Genomic DNA, 14,759 nt, shown 5'->3' on the forward strand with positions numbered 1-14,759 from the left:
CAGAGAAAAGGAAAACTGATCTCACTTCAAACAGTAATAGATATGTCGAAAAAATCTGCTTCTCTATAAGGAGAAGCCATGTGCATTTCTTAATAAAGCTTTTCCTAAAATGAATACACTTTAAAAAGAACGTGATTATATTTAAAAGCAAAGATTCTACAGAGAAAAGGAACACGGATCTCACTTCTAACAAGCCTTTGACATGTCACAAAGAACTGCTTTGCTTTACAGAAAAAGACATGTGCGTTTCTTACTAAAGCATTTCAAGAAATGAATACACTTTCAAAAGAATGTGATTATCTTTCAAATAAAGCTTCTACAGAGAAAAGGAATACTGATCTCACTTCAAACAATACTTTGACATGTCGCAAACAATTGCTTCTCTTTAACAAGATACACGTGGGTTTCTTAGTAAAGCTTTTCAAGAAATGAATACACTTTCAAAAGAACGTGATTATATTTCAAAGCATAGCTTCTACAGAGAAAAGGAACACTGATCTCACTTCTAACAGTAATTTGACATGTCGCAAACAACTTTTCTTTACACAGAAAGACGTGTGTTTCTTACTAAAGCTATTTATAAAATGAATACACTTTCCAAAGAATGTGACTTTCTTTCAAAGTAAAGCTTCTACGGAGAAAAGGAACATTGATATCACTTCTAACAATAATTTGACACGTCGCAAACAACTGCTTCTCTTTACAGGGAAACACATGTGTGTTTCTTCCTAAAGCTTTTCATGAAATGAATACACTTTGAAATAAATGTGATTATCTTTCAAAGTAAAGCTTCTACAGAGAAAGGAACACTTATCTCTCTTCCAAAAATACTTTGACATGTCGCAAAAAATGGCTTTTCTTTACAGAGAAACAGTTGTGCGTTTCTTACTAAAGCTATTTTTGAAATGAATACACTTTCAAAACAATGAGATTATCTTTCAAAGTAAAGCTTGTAGAGAGAAAAGAAAACTGTTCTCATTTTTAACAGTAATTTGACATGTCACAAACAACTGCTTTTCTTTAGAGAGAAATACATGTATGTTTCTTACTAAAGATTTTCAAGAAATGTATACACTTTCAAAAGAACGTGATTATCTTTCAAATTAAAGCTTGTACAGAGAAAAGGAATATTGATCTCACTTCAAACAATATTTTGACATGTCCCAAACAACTGCTTCTCCTAACCAAGTAACACATGTGCTTTGCTTACTAAAGTTTTAAAGAAATGAATACACTTTTAAAAGAACATGATTATATTTCAAAGCAGAGTTTCTACAGAGAATGGAACACTGATCTCACTTCTAACAATACTTTGACATGTCGCAAACAACTGCTTCTCTTTACAGAGAAACACTTGTGCGTTTCTTACTAAAGCTATTAATGAAATGAATACACTTTCAGAAGAATATGATTATCTTTCAAAGTAAAGTTGTACAGAGAAAGGTAAACTGATCTCACTTCTAACAATACTTTGACATGTCGCAAACAACTGCTTCTCTTTACCAAGAAACACATGTGTTTCTAACTAAAGCTGTTCAAGAAATGTATACACTTTCAAAAGAATGTGATTATCCTTCAAAGTAAAGCTTGTACAAAGAAAAGGAACACTGATATCACTTCTAACAAGACGTTGACATGTCGCAAAAAACTGCTTCTCTTTATCAAGAAACACATGTGTGTTAGTTACTAAAGCTTTTCAGGAAATGAATACACTTTCAAAAGAATGTGATTATCTTTCAAAGTAAATCTTGTACCTAGAAAAGGAATATTGACCTCACTTCAAACAACACTTTGACATGTCGCAAACAACTGCTTCTCCTTACCAAGTAACACAAGTGCGTTTTAACTAAAGCTTTTCAGGAAAGAATACAGTTTCAAAATAGCGTGATTATCTTTCAATGTAAAGCTTGTACAGAGAAAAGGAACACTGATCTCACTTCTAACAATACTTTGACATGTCGTAAACAATGGCTTCTCTTTACAAGGAACAGTTGTGCATTTCTTACTTAAGTTATTTGTGAAATGAATACACTTTCAAAGAATGTGATTATCTTTCAAAGTAAAGTTTCTAAAGAGAAATGAATACTGATCTCACTTCTAACAAGGCTTTGACATGTCAGAAACAACTGCCTTTCCTTACCAAGAAACACATGTGTGTTATTACTAAAGCATTTAAAGAAATAAATACACTTTCAAAAGAACGTGATTATATTTCAAATTAAAGCTTGCACACAGAAAATGACTACTGATCTCACTTCTAACAATACTTTGACATGTCGAAAACAACTGCTTCTCCTTACAGAGAAACACATGTGTGTTTCTTACAAAAGTATTTCATGAAATAAATGCACTTTCAAAAAAACGTGATTATCTTCCAAAGTAAAGCTTCTATAGAGAAAAGGAACACTGATCTCACTTCTCAAAAGACTTTGACATGTAGCAAAAACTGCTTCTCTTTACCAAGAAACACATGTGTTTCTTAATAAAGCTTTTCAAGAGATGAATACACTTTCAAAAGAACATGATTATATTTCAAAGCAAAGCTTCTACAGAGAAAAGTAACACTGATCTCACTTCTAACAGTAATTTGCCATGTTGCAAACAACTGCTTTTCTTTACAAAGAAACACTTTTGCGTTTCTTACTAAAGCTATTTTTGAAATGAACTCTTTCAAAACAATGTGATTATCTTCCAAAGTAAAGCTTCTACAGAGAAAAGGAAAACTGATCTCACTTCAAACAGTAATAGATATGTCGAAAAAATCTGCTTCTCTATAAGGAGAAGCCATGTGCATTTCTTAATAAAGCTTTTCCTAAAATGAATACACTTTAAAAAGAACGTGATTATATTTAAAAGCAAAGATTCTACAGAGAAAAGGAACACGGATCTCACTTCTAACAAGCCTTTGACATGTCACAAAGAACTGCTTTGCTTTACAGAAAAAGACATGTGCGTTTCTTAGTAAAGCATTTCAAGAAATGAATACACTTTCAAAAGAATGTGATTATCTTTCAAATAAAGCTTCTACAGAGAAAAGGAATACTGATCTCACTTCAAACAATACTTTGACATGTCGCAAACAATTGCTTCTCTTTAACAAGATACACGTGGGTTTCTTAGTAAAGCTTTTCAAGAAATGAATGAATACACTTTCAAAAGAACGTGATTATATTTCAAAGCATAGCTTCTACAGAGAAAAGGAACACTGATCTCACTTCTAACAGTAATTTGACATGTCGCAAACAACTTTTCTTTACACAGAAAGACGTGTGTTTCTTACTAAAGCTATTTATAAAATGAATACACTTTCCAAAGAATGTGACTTTCTTTCAAAGTAAAGCTTCTACGGAGAAAAGGAACATTGATATCACTTCTAACAATAATTTGACACGTCGCAAACAACTGCTTCTCTTTACAGGGAAACACATGTGTGTTTCTTCCTAAAGCTTTTCATGAAATGAATACACTTTGAAATAAATGTGATTATCTTCCAAAGTAAAGCTTCTACAGAGAAAAGGAAAACTGATCTCACTTCAAACAGTAATAGATATGTCGAAAAAATCTGCTTCTCTATAAGGAGAAGCCATGTGCATTTCTTAATAAAGCTTTTCCTAAAATGAATACACTTTAAAAAGAACGTGATTATATTTAAAAGCAAAGATTCTACAGAGAAAAGGAACACGGATCTCACTTCTAACAAGCCTTTGACATGTCACAAAGAACTGCTTTGCTTTACAGAAAAAGACATGTGCGTTTCTTACTAAAGCATTTCAAGAAATGAATACACTTTCAAAAGAATGTGATTATCTTTCAAATAAAGCTTCTACAGAGAAAAGGAATACTGATCTCACTTCAAACAATACTTTGACATGTCGCAAACAATTGCTTCTCTTTAACAAGATACACGTGGGTTTCTTAGTAAAGCTTTTCAAGAAATGAATGAATACACTTTCAAAAGAACGTGATTATATTTCAAAGCATAGCTTCTACAGAGAAAAGGAACACTGATCTCACTTCTAACAGTAATTTGACATGTCGCAAACAACTTTTCTTTACACAGAAAGACGTGTGTTTCTTACTAAAGCTATTTATAAAATGAATACACTTTCCAAAGAATGTGACTTTCTTTCAAAGTAAAGCTTCTACGGAGAAAAGGAACATTGATATCACTTCTAACAATAATTTGACACGTCGCAAACAACTGCTTCTCTTTACAGGGAAACACATGTGTGTTTCTTCCTAAAGCTTTTCATGAAATGAATACACTTTGAAATAAATGTGATTATCTTTCAAAGTAAAGCTTCTACAGAGAAAGGAACACTTATCTCTCTTCCAAAAATACTTTGACATGTCGCAAAAAATGGCTTTTCTTTACAGAGAAACAGTTGTGCGTTTCTTACTAAAGCTATTTTTGAAATGAATACACTTTCAAAACAATGAGATTATCTTTCAAAGTAAAGCTTGTAGAGAGAAAAGAAAACTGTTCTCATTTTTAACAGTAATTTGACATGTCACAAACAACTGCTTTTCTTTAGAGAGAAATACATGTATGTTTCTTACTAAAGATTTTCAAGAAATGTATACACTTTCAAAAGAACGTGATTATCTTTCAAATTAAAGCTTGTACAGAGAAAAGGAATATTGATCTCACTTCAAACAATATTTTGACATGTCCCAAACAACTGCTTCTCCTAACCAAGTAACACATGTGCTTTGCTTACTAAAGTTTTAAAGAAATGAATACACTTTTAAAAGAACATGATTATATTTCAAAGCAGAGTTTCTACAGAGAATGGAACACTGATCTCACTTCTAACAATACTTTGACATGTCGCAAACAACTGCTTCTCTTTACAGAGAAACACTTGTGCGTTTCTTACTAAAGCTATTAATGAAATGAATACACTTTCAGAAGAATATGATTATCTTTCAAAGTAAAGTTGTACAGAGAAAGGTAAACTGATCTCACTTCTAACAATACTTTGACATGTCGCAAACAACTGCTTCTCTTTACCAAGAAACACATGTGTTTCTAACTAAAGCTGTTCAAGAAATGTATACACTTTCAAAAGAATGTGATTATCCTTCAAAGTAAAGCTTGTACAAAGAAAAGGAACACTGATATCACTTCTAACAAGACGTTGACATGTCGCAAAAAACTGCTTCTCTTTATCAAGAAACACATGTGTGTTAGTTACTAAAGCTTTTCAGGAAATGAATACACTTTCAAAAGAATGTGATTATCTTTCAAAGTAAATCTTGTACCTAGAAAAGGAATATTGACCTCACTTCAAACAACACTTTGACATGTCGCAAACAACTGCTTCTCCTTACCAAGTAACACAAGTGCGTTTTAACTAAAGCTTTTCAGGAAAGAATACAGTTTCAAAATAGCGTGATTATCTTTCAATGTAAAGCTTGTACAGAGAAAAGGAACACTGATCTCACTTCTAACAATACTTTGACATGTCGTAAACAATGGCTTCTCTTTACAAGGAACAGTTGTGCATTTCTTACTTAAGTTATTTGTGAAATGAATACACTTTCAAAGAATGTGATTATCTTTCAAAGTAAAGTTTCTAAAGAGAAATGAATACTGATCTCACTTCTAACAAGGCTTTGACATGTCAGAAACAACTGCCTTTCCTTACCAAGAAACACATGTGTGTTATTACTAAAGCATTTAAAGAAATAAATACACTTTCAAAAGAACGTGATTATATTTCAAATTAAAGCTTGCACACAGAAAATGACTACTGATCTCACTTCTAACAATACTTTGACATGTCGAAAACAACTGCTTCTCCTTACAGAGAAACACATGTGTGTTTCTTACAAAAGTATTTCATGAAATAAATGCACTTTCAAAAAAACGTGATTATCTTCCAAAGTAAAGCTTCTATAGAGAAAAGGAACACTGATCTCACTTCTCAAAAGACTTTGACATGTAGCAAAAACTGCTTCTCTTTACCAAGAAACACATGTGTTTCTTAATAAAGCTTTTCAAGAGATGAATACACTTTCAAAAGAACATGATTATATTTCAAAGCAAAGCTTCTACAGAGAAAAGTAACACTGATCTCACTTCTAACAGTAATTTGCCATGTTGCAAACAACTGCTTTTCTTTACAAAGAAACACTTTTGCGTTTCTTACTAAAGCTATTTTTGAAATGAACTCTTTCAAAACAATGTGATTATCTTCCAAAGTAAAGCTTCTACAGAGAAAAGGAAAACTGATCTCACTTCAAACAGTAATAGATATGTCGAAAAAATCTGCTTCTCTATAAGGAGAAGCCATGTGCATTTCTTAATAAAGCTTTTCCTAAAATGAATACACTTTAAAAAGAACGTGATTATATTTAAAAGCAAAGATTCTACAGAGAAAAGGAACACGGATCTCACTTCTAACAAGCCTTTGACATGTCACAAAGAACTGCTTTGCTTTACAGAAAAAGACATGTGCGTTTCTTACTAAAGCATTTCAAGAAATGAATACACTTTCAAAAGAATGTGATTATCTTTCAAATAAAGCTTCTACAGAGAAAAGGAATACTGATCTCACTTCAAACAATACTTTGACATGTCGCAAACAATTGCTTCTCTTTAACAAGATACACGTGGGTTTCTTAGTAAAGCTTTTCAAGAAATGAATGAATACACTTTCAAAAGAACGTGATTATATTTCAAAGCATAGCTTCTACAGAGAAAAGGAACACTGATCTCACTTCTAACAGTAATTTGACATGTCGCAAACAACTTTTCTTTACACAGAAAGACGTGTGTTTCTTACTAAAGCTATTTATAAAATGAATACACTTTCCAAAGAATGTGACTTTCTTTCAAAGTAAAGCTTCTACGGAGAAAAGGAACATTGATATCACTTCTAACAATAATTTGACACGTCGCAAACAACTGCTTCTCTTTACAGGGAAACACATGTGTGTTTCTTCCTAAAGCTTTTCATGAAATGAATACACTTTGAAATAAATGTGATTATCTTTCAAAGTAAAGCTTCTACAGAGAAAGGAACACTTATCTCTCTTCCAAAAATACTTTGACATGTCGCAAAAAATGGCTTTTCTTTACAGAGAAACAGTTGTGCGTTTCTTACTAAAGCTATTTTTGAAATGAATACACTTTCAAAACAATGAGATTATCTTTCAAAGTAAAGCTTGTAGAGAGAAAAGAAAACTGTTCTCATTTTTAACAGTAATTTGACATGTCACAAACAACTGCTTTTCTTTAGAGAGAAATACATGTATGTTTCTTACTAAAGATTTTCAAGAAATGTATACACTTTCAAAAGAACGTGATTATCTTTCAAATTAAAGCTTGTACAGAGAAAAGGAATATTGATCTCACTTCAAACAATATTTTGACATGTCCCAAACAACTGCTTCTCCTAACCAAGTAACACATGTGCTTTGCTTACTAAAGTTTTAAAGAAATGAATACACTTTTAAAAGAACATGATTATATTTCAAAGCAGAGTTTCTACAGAGAATGGAACACTGATCTCACTTCTAACAATACTTTGACATGTCGCAAACAACTGCTTCTCTTTACAGAGAAACACTTGTGCGTTTCTTACTAAAGCTATTAATGAAATGAATACACTTTCAGAAGAATATGATTATCTTTCAAAGTAAAGTTGTACAGAGAAAGGTAAACTGATCTCACTTCTAACAATACTTTGACATGTCGCAAACAACTGCTTCTCTTTACCAAGAAACACATGTGTTTCTAACTAAAGCTGTTCAAGAAATGTATACACTTTCAAAAGAATGTGATTATCCTTCAAAGTAAAGCTTGTACAAAGAAAAGGAACACTGATATCACTTCTAACAAGACGTTGACATGTCGCAAAAAACTGCTTCTCTTTATCAAGAAACACATGTGTGTTAGTTACTAAAGCTTTTCAGGAAATGAATACACTTTCAAAAGAATGTGATTATCTTTCAAAGTAAATCTTGTACCTAGAAAAGGAATATTGACCTCACTTCAAACAACACTTTGACATGTCGCAAACAACTGCTTCTCCTTACCAAGTAACACAAGTGCGTTTTAACTAAAGCTTTTCAGGAAAGAATACAGTTTCAAAATAGCGTGATTATCTTTCAATGTAAAGCTTGTACAGAGAAAAGGAACACTGATCTCACTAATAACAATACTTTGACATGTCGCAAAAAATGGCCTCTCTTTACAGAGAAACACATGTGCGTTTCTTACTAAAGCTATTTATGAAATAAATACACTTTCAAAGAATGTGGTTATCTTTCAAATTAAAGCTTCTACAGAGAAAAGCAACACTGATCTCAGGTCTAATAGGACGTTGACATGTCGCAAACAACTGCTTCTCATTACCAAGAAACACATGTGCGTTTCTTACTAAAGTTTTTAAAGAAATGAATACACTTTTTAAAGAACCAATTGTATTTCAAAGCAAAGCCTCTACAGAGAATGGAACACTGATCTCACTTCTAACAATACTTTGACATGTCGCAAACAACAGCTTCTCTTTACAGAGAAACACTTGTGCGTTTCTTACTAAAGCTATTAATGAAATGAATACACTTTCAAAGAATGTGATTATCTTTCAAAGTAAAGCTTCTACAGAGAAATGAATACTGATCACACTTCTAACAAGACTTTGACATGTCAGAAACAACTGCTTCTCTTTACCAAGACACACAGGAGCATTATTACTAAAGCATTTCTAGAAATGAATACACTTTCAAAAGAACGTGACTATATTTCAAAATAAAGCTTCCACAGAGAAAATGAACACTGATCTCACTTCTAACAGTAATTTGACATGTCGAAAAGAAGTGCTTTTCTTTACAGAGAAACACATGTACATTTCTTACTAAAGCTTATCATGAAATGAATACACTTTCAAAAGAATATGATTATACTTCAAAGCAAAGCTTCTACAGAGAAAAGGAACACTGATCTCACTTCTAAAAATACTTGACATGTCGGAAAAAACTGCTTCTCTTTACAGAGAAACACATATGCGTTTCTTCCTAATGCTTTTCATGAAATGAATACACTTTGAAAAGAATGTGATTATCTTTCAAAGTAAAGCTTTTACAGAGAAAGGAACACTGATCTCTCTTCTAAAAATACTTTGACATGATGCATAATACGGCCTTTCTTTACAGAGAAACAACTGTGCGTTTCTTACTAAAGTTATATATGAAACTAATACACTTTCAAAAAACGTGATTATCTTTCAAAATAAAGCTTTGACAGAGAAAAGGAAAACTGATCTCACTTCTAATAGATATTTGACAGTTGCAAACGTCTGCTTCTTTACAGAGAAACTCATGTGTGTTTCATACTAAAACTTTTTAAGAAATGAATACACATTCAAAAGAACGTGATTATCATTCAAAGCAAAGCTTCTACAGAGGATGGAACACTGATCTCACTTCTAACAAGACTTTGACATTTAGGAAACAATTGAATCTCTTTACCAAGTAACACGTGTGTTTCTTACTAAAGCTAATCCTGAAATGAATACACTTTCAAAGGAATGTGATTATCTTTCAAAGTAAAGCTTCTACACAGAAAGGAACACTGATCTCTCTTCTAACAATACTTTGACATGTCGCAAAAAATGGCCTCTCTTTAGAGAAACACATGTGCGTTTCTTACTAAAGCTATTTATGAAATGAACACCCTTTCAAAAGAATGTGATTTTCTTTCAAAGTAAACCTGCTACAGAGAAAAGGAATACTGATTTCACTTCAAACAATACTTTGAATGTCGTAAACAACTGCTTCTCCTTACCAAGATACACATGTGTGTTTCATGCTAAAGCTTTTCAAGAAATGAATACACTTTCAAAAGAATGTGAATATCTTTCAAAGTAAAGCTTGTACAGAGAAAAGGAATACGGATCTCACTTCTACCAATACTTTAACATGTTCCAAAGAACTGCTTCTCTTTACAGAAAAACACATGTGCTTTTCTTACAAAAGCATTTCATGAAATAAATACACATTCAAAAGAACGTTATTATCTTTCAAAGTAAAACTTCTGCAGAGGAAAAAAAAACTAATCTCACTTCTAACAGTAATTTGACATGTCGCAAACATCTGATTCTCTTTACAGAGAAACACATGTGCGTTTCTTACTAAAGCTTTTCAAGATATGAATACACTTTCAAAAGAACATGTTTATATTTCAAAACAAAGATTCTACAGAGAAAAGGAACACTGATCTCACTTCTAACAATACTTTGACATGTCGTAAACAATGGCTTCTCTTTACAAGGAACAGTTGTGCATTTCTTACTTAAGTTATTTATGAAATGAATACACTTTCAAAGAATGTGATTATCTTTCAAAGTAAAGTTTCTAAAGAGAAATGAATACTGATCTCACTTCTAACAAGGCTTTGACATGTCAGAAACAACTGCCTTTCCTTACCAAGAAACACATGTGTGTTATTACTAAAGCATTTAAAGAAATAAATACACTTTCAAAAGAACGTGATTATATTTCAAATTAAAGCTTGCACACAGAAAATGACTACTGATCTCACTTCTAACAATACTTTGACATGTCGAAAACAACTGCTTCTCCTTACAGAGAAACACATGTGTGTTTCTTACAAAAGTATTTCATGAAATAAATGCACTTTCAGAAAAACGTGATTATCTTCCAAAGTAAAGCTTCTATAGAGAAAAGGAACACTGATCTCACTTCTAAAAAGACTTTGACATGTAGCAAAAACTGCTTCTCTTTACCAAGAAACACATGTGTTTCTTAATAAAGCTTTTCAAGAGATGAATACACTTTCAAAAGAACATGATTATATTTCAAAGCAAAGCTTCTACAGAGAAAAGTAACACTGATCTCACTTCTAACAGTAATTTGCCATGTTGCAAACAACTGCTTTTCTTTACAAAGAAAGACTTTTGCGTTTCTTACTAAAGCTATTTTTGAAATGAACTCTTTCAAAACAATGTGATTATCTTCCAAAGTAAAGCTTCTACAGAGAAAAGGAAAACTGATCTCACTTCAAACAGTAATAGATATGTCGGAAAAATCTGCTTCTCTATAAGGAGAAGCACATGTGCATTTCTTAATAAAGCTTTTCCTAAAATGAATACACTTTAAAAAGAACGTGATTATATTTAAAAGCAAAGATTCTACAGAGAAAAGGAACACGGATCTCACTTCTAACAAGCCTTTGACATGTCACAAAGAACTGCTTTGCTTTACAGAAAAAGACATGTGCGTTTCTTACTAAAGCATTTCAAGAAATGAATACACTTTCAAAAGAATGTGATTATCTTTCAAATAAAGCTTCTACAGAGAAAAGGAATACTGATCTCACTTCAAACAATACTTTGACATGTCGCAAACAATTGCTTCTCTTTAACAAGATACACGTGGGTTTCTTAGTAAAGCTTTTCAAGAAATGAATACACTTTCAAAAGAACGTGATTATATTTCAAAGCATAGCTTCTACAGAGAAAAGGAACACTGATCTCACTTCTAACAGTAATTTGACATGTCGCAAACAACTTTTCTTTACACAGAAAGACGTGTGTTTCTTACTAAAGCTATTTATAAAATGAATACACTTTCCAAAGAATGTGACTTTCTTTCAAAGTAAAGCTTCTACGGAGAAAAGGAACATTGATATCACTTCTAACAATAATTTGACACGTCGCAAACAACTGCTTCTCTTTACAGGGAAACACATGTGTGTTTCTTCCTAAAGCTTTTCATGAAATGAATACACTTTGAAATAAATGTGATTATCTTTCAAAGTAAAGCTTCTACAGAGACAGGAACACTTATCTCTCTTCCAAAAATACTTTGACATGTCGCAAAAAATGGCTTTTCTTTACAGAGAAACAGTTGTGCGTTTCTTACTAAAGCTATTTTTGAAATGAACTCTTTCAAAACAATGTGATTATCTTCCAAAGTAAAGCTTCTACAGAGAAAAGGAAAACTGATCTCACTTCAAACAGTAATAGATATGTCGAAAAAATCTGCTTCTCTATAAGGAGAAGCACATGTGCATTTCTTAATAAAGCTTTTCCTAAAATGAATACACTTTAAAAAGAACGTGATTATATTTAAAAGCAAAGATTCTACAGAGAAAAGGAACACGGATCTCACTTCTAACAAGCCTTTGACATGTCACAAAGAACTGCTTTGCTTTACAGAAAAAGACATGTGCGTTTCTTACTAAAGCATTTCAAGAAATGAATACACTTTCAAAAGAATGTGATTATCTTTCAAATAAAGCTTCTACAGAGAAAAGGAATACTGATCTCACTTCAAACAATACTTTGACATGTCGCAAACAATTGCTTCTCTTTAACAAGATACACGTGGGTTTCTTAGTAAAGCTTTTCAAGAAATGAATACACTTTCAAAAGAACGTGATTATATTTCAAAGCATAGCTTCTACAGAGAAAAGGAACACTGATCTCACTTCTAACAGTAATTTGACATGTCGCAAACAACTTTTCTTTACACAGAAAGACGTGTGTTTCTTACTAAAGCTATTTATAAAATGAATACACTTTCCAAAGAATGTGACTTTCTTTCAAAGTAAAGCTTCTACGGAGAAAAGGAACATTGATATCACTTCTAACAATAATTTGACACGTCGCAAACAACTGCTTCTCTTTACAGGGAAACACATGTGTGTTTCTTCCTAAAGCTTTTCATGAAATGAATACACTTTGAAATAAATGTGATTATCTTTCAAAGTAAAGCTTCTACAGAGAAAGGAACACTTATCTCTCTTCCAAAAATACTTTGACATGTCGCAAAAAATGGCTTTTCTTTACAGAGAAACAGTTGTGCGTTTCTTACTAAAGCTATTTTTGAAATGAATACACTTTCAAAACAATGAGATTATCTTTCAAAGTAAAGCTTGTAGAGAGAAAAGAAAACTGTTCTCATTTTTAACAGTAATTTGACATGTCACAAACATCTGCTTTTCTTTAGAGAGAAATACATGTATGTTTCTTACTAAAGATTTTCAAGAAATGTATACACTTTCAAAAGAACGTGATTATCTTTCAAATTAAAGCTTGTACAGAGAAAAGGAATATTGATCTCACTTCAAACAATATTTTGACATGTCCCAAACAACTGCTTCTCCTAACCAAGTAACACATGTGCTTTGCTTACTAAAGTTTTAAAGAAATGAATACACTTTTAAAAGAACATGATTATATTTCAAAGCAGAGTTTCTACAGAGAATGGAACACTGATCTCACTTCTAACAATACTTTGACATGTCGCAAACAACTGCTTCTCTTTACAGAGAAACACTTGTGCGTTTCTTACTAAAGCTATTAATGAAATGAATACACTTTCAGAAGAATATGATTATCTTTCAAAGTAAAGTTGTACAGAGAAAGGTAAACTGATCTCACTTCTAACAATACTTTGACATGTCGCAAACAACTGCTTCTCTTTACCAAGAAACACATGTGTTTCTAACTAAAGCTGTTCAAGAAATGTATACACTTTCAAAAGAATGTGATTATCCTTCAAAGTAAAGCTTGTACAAAGAAAAGGAACACTGATATCACTTCTAACAAGACGTTGACATGTCGCAAAAAACTGCTTCTCTTTATCAAGAAACACATGTGTGTTAGTTACTAAAGCTTTTCAGGAAATGAATACACTTTCAAAAGAATGTGATTATCTTTCAAAGTAAATCTTGTACCTAGAAAAGGAATATTGACCTCACTTCAAACAACACTTTGACATGCCGCAAACAACTGCTTCTCCTTACCAAGTAACACAAGTGCGTTTTAACTAAAGCTTTTCAGGAAAGAATACAGTTTCAAAATAGCGTGATTATCTTTCAATGTAAAGCTTGTACAGAGAAAAGGAACACTGATCTCACTAATAACAATACTTTGACATGTCGCAAAAAATGGCCTCTCTTTACAGAGAAACACATGTGCGTTTCTTACTAAAGCTATTTATGAAATAAATACACTTTCAAAGAATGTGGTTATCTTTCAAATTAAAGCTTCTACAGAGAAAAGCAACACTGATCTCAGGTCTAATAGGACGTTGACATGTCGCAAACAACTGCTTCTCATTACCAAGAAACACATGTGCGTTTCTTACTAAAGTTTTTAAAGAAATGAATACACTTTTTAAAGAACCAATTGTATTTCAAAGCAAAGCTTCTACAGAGAATGGAACACTGATCTCACTTCTAACAATACTTTGACATGTCGCAAACAACAGCTTCTCTTTACAGAGAAACACTTGTGCGTTTCTTACTAAAGCTATTAATGAAATGAATACACTTTCAAAGAATGTGATTATCTTTCAAAGTAAAGCTTCTACAGAGAAATGAATACTGATCACACTTCTAACAAGACTTTGACATGTCAGAAACAACTGCTTCTCTTTACCAAGACACACAGGAGCATTATTACTAAAGCATTTCTAGAAATGAATACACTTTCAAAAGAACGTGACTATATTTCAAAATAAAGCTTCCACAGAGAAAATGAACACTGATCTCACTTCTAACAGTAATTTGACATGTCGAAAAGAAGTGCTTTTCTTTACAGAGAAACACATGTACATTTCTTACTAAAGCTTATCATGAAATGAATACACTTTCAAAAGAATATGATTATACTTCAAAGCAAAGCTTCTACAGAGAAAAGGAACACTGATCTCACTTCTAAAAATACTTGACATGTCGGAAAAAACTGCTTCTCTTTACAGAGAAACACATATGCGTT

Source organism: Chionomys nivalis, unplaced genomic scaffold (genome assembly GCF_950005125.1).
Source record: "Chionomys nivalis unplaced genomic scaffold, mChiNiv1.1 scaffold_66, whole genome shotgun sequence".
Classification (NCBI taxonomy): Eukaryota; Metazoa; Chordata; class Mammalia; order Rodentia; family Cricetidae; genus Chionomys; species Chionomys nivalis.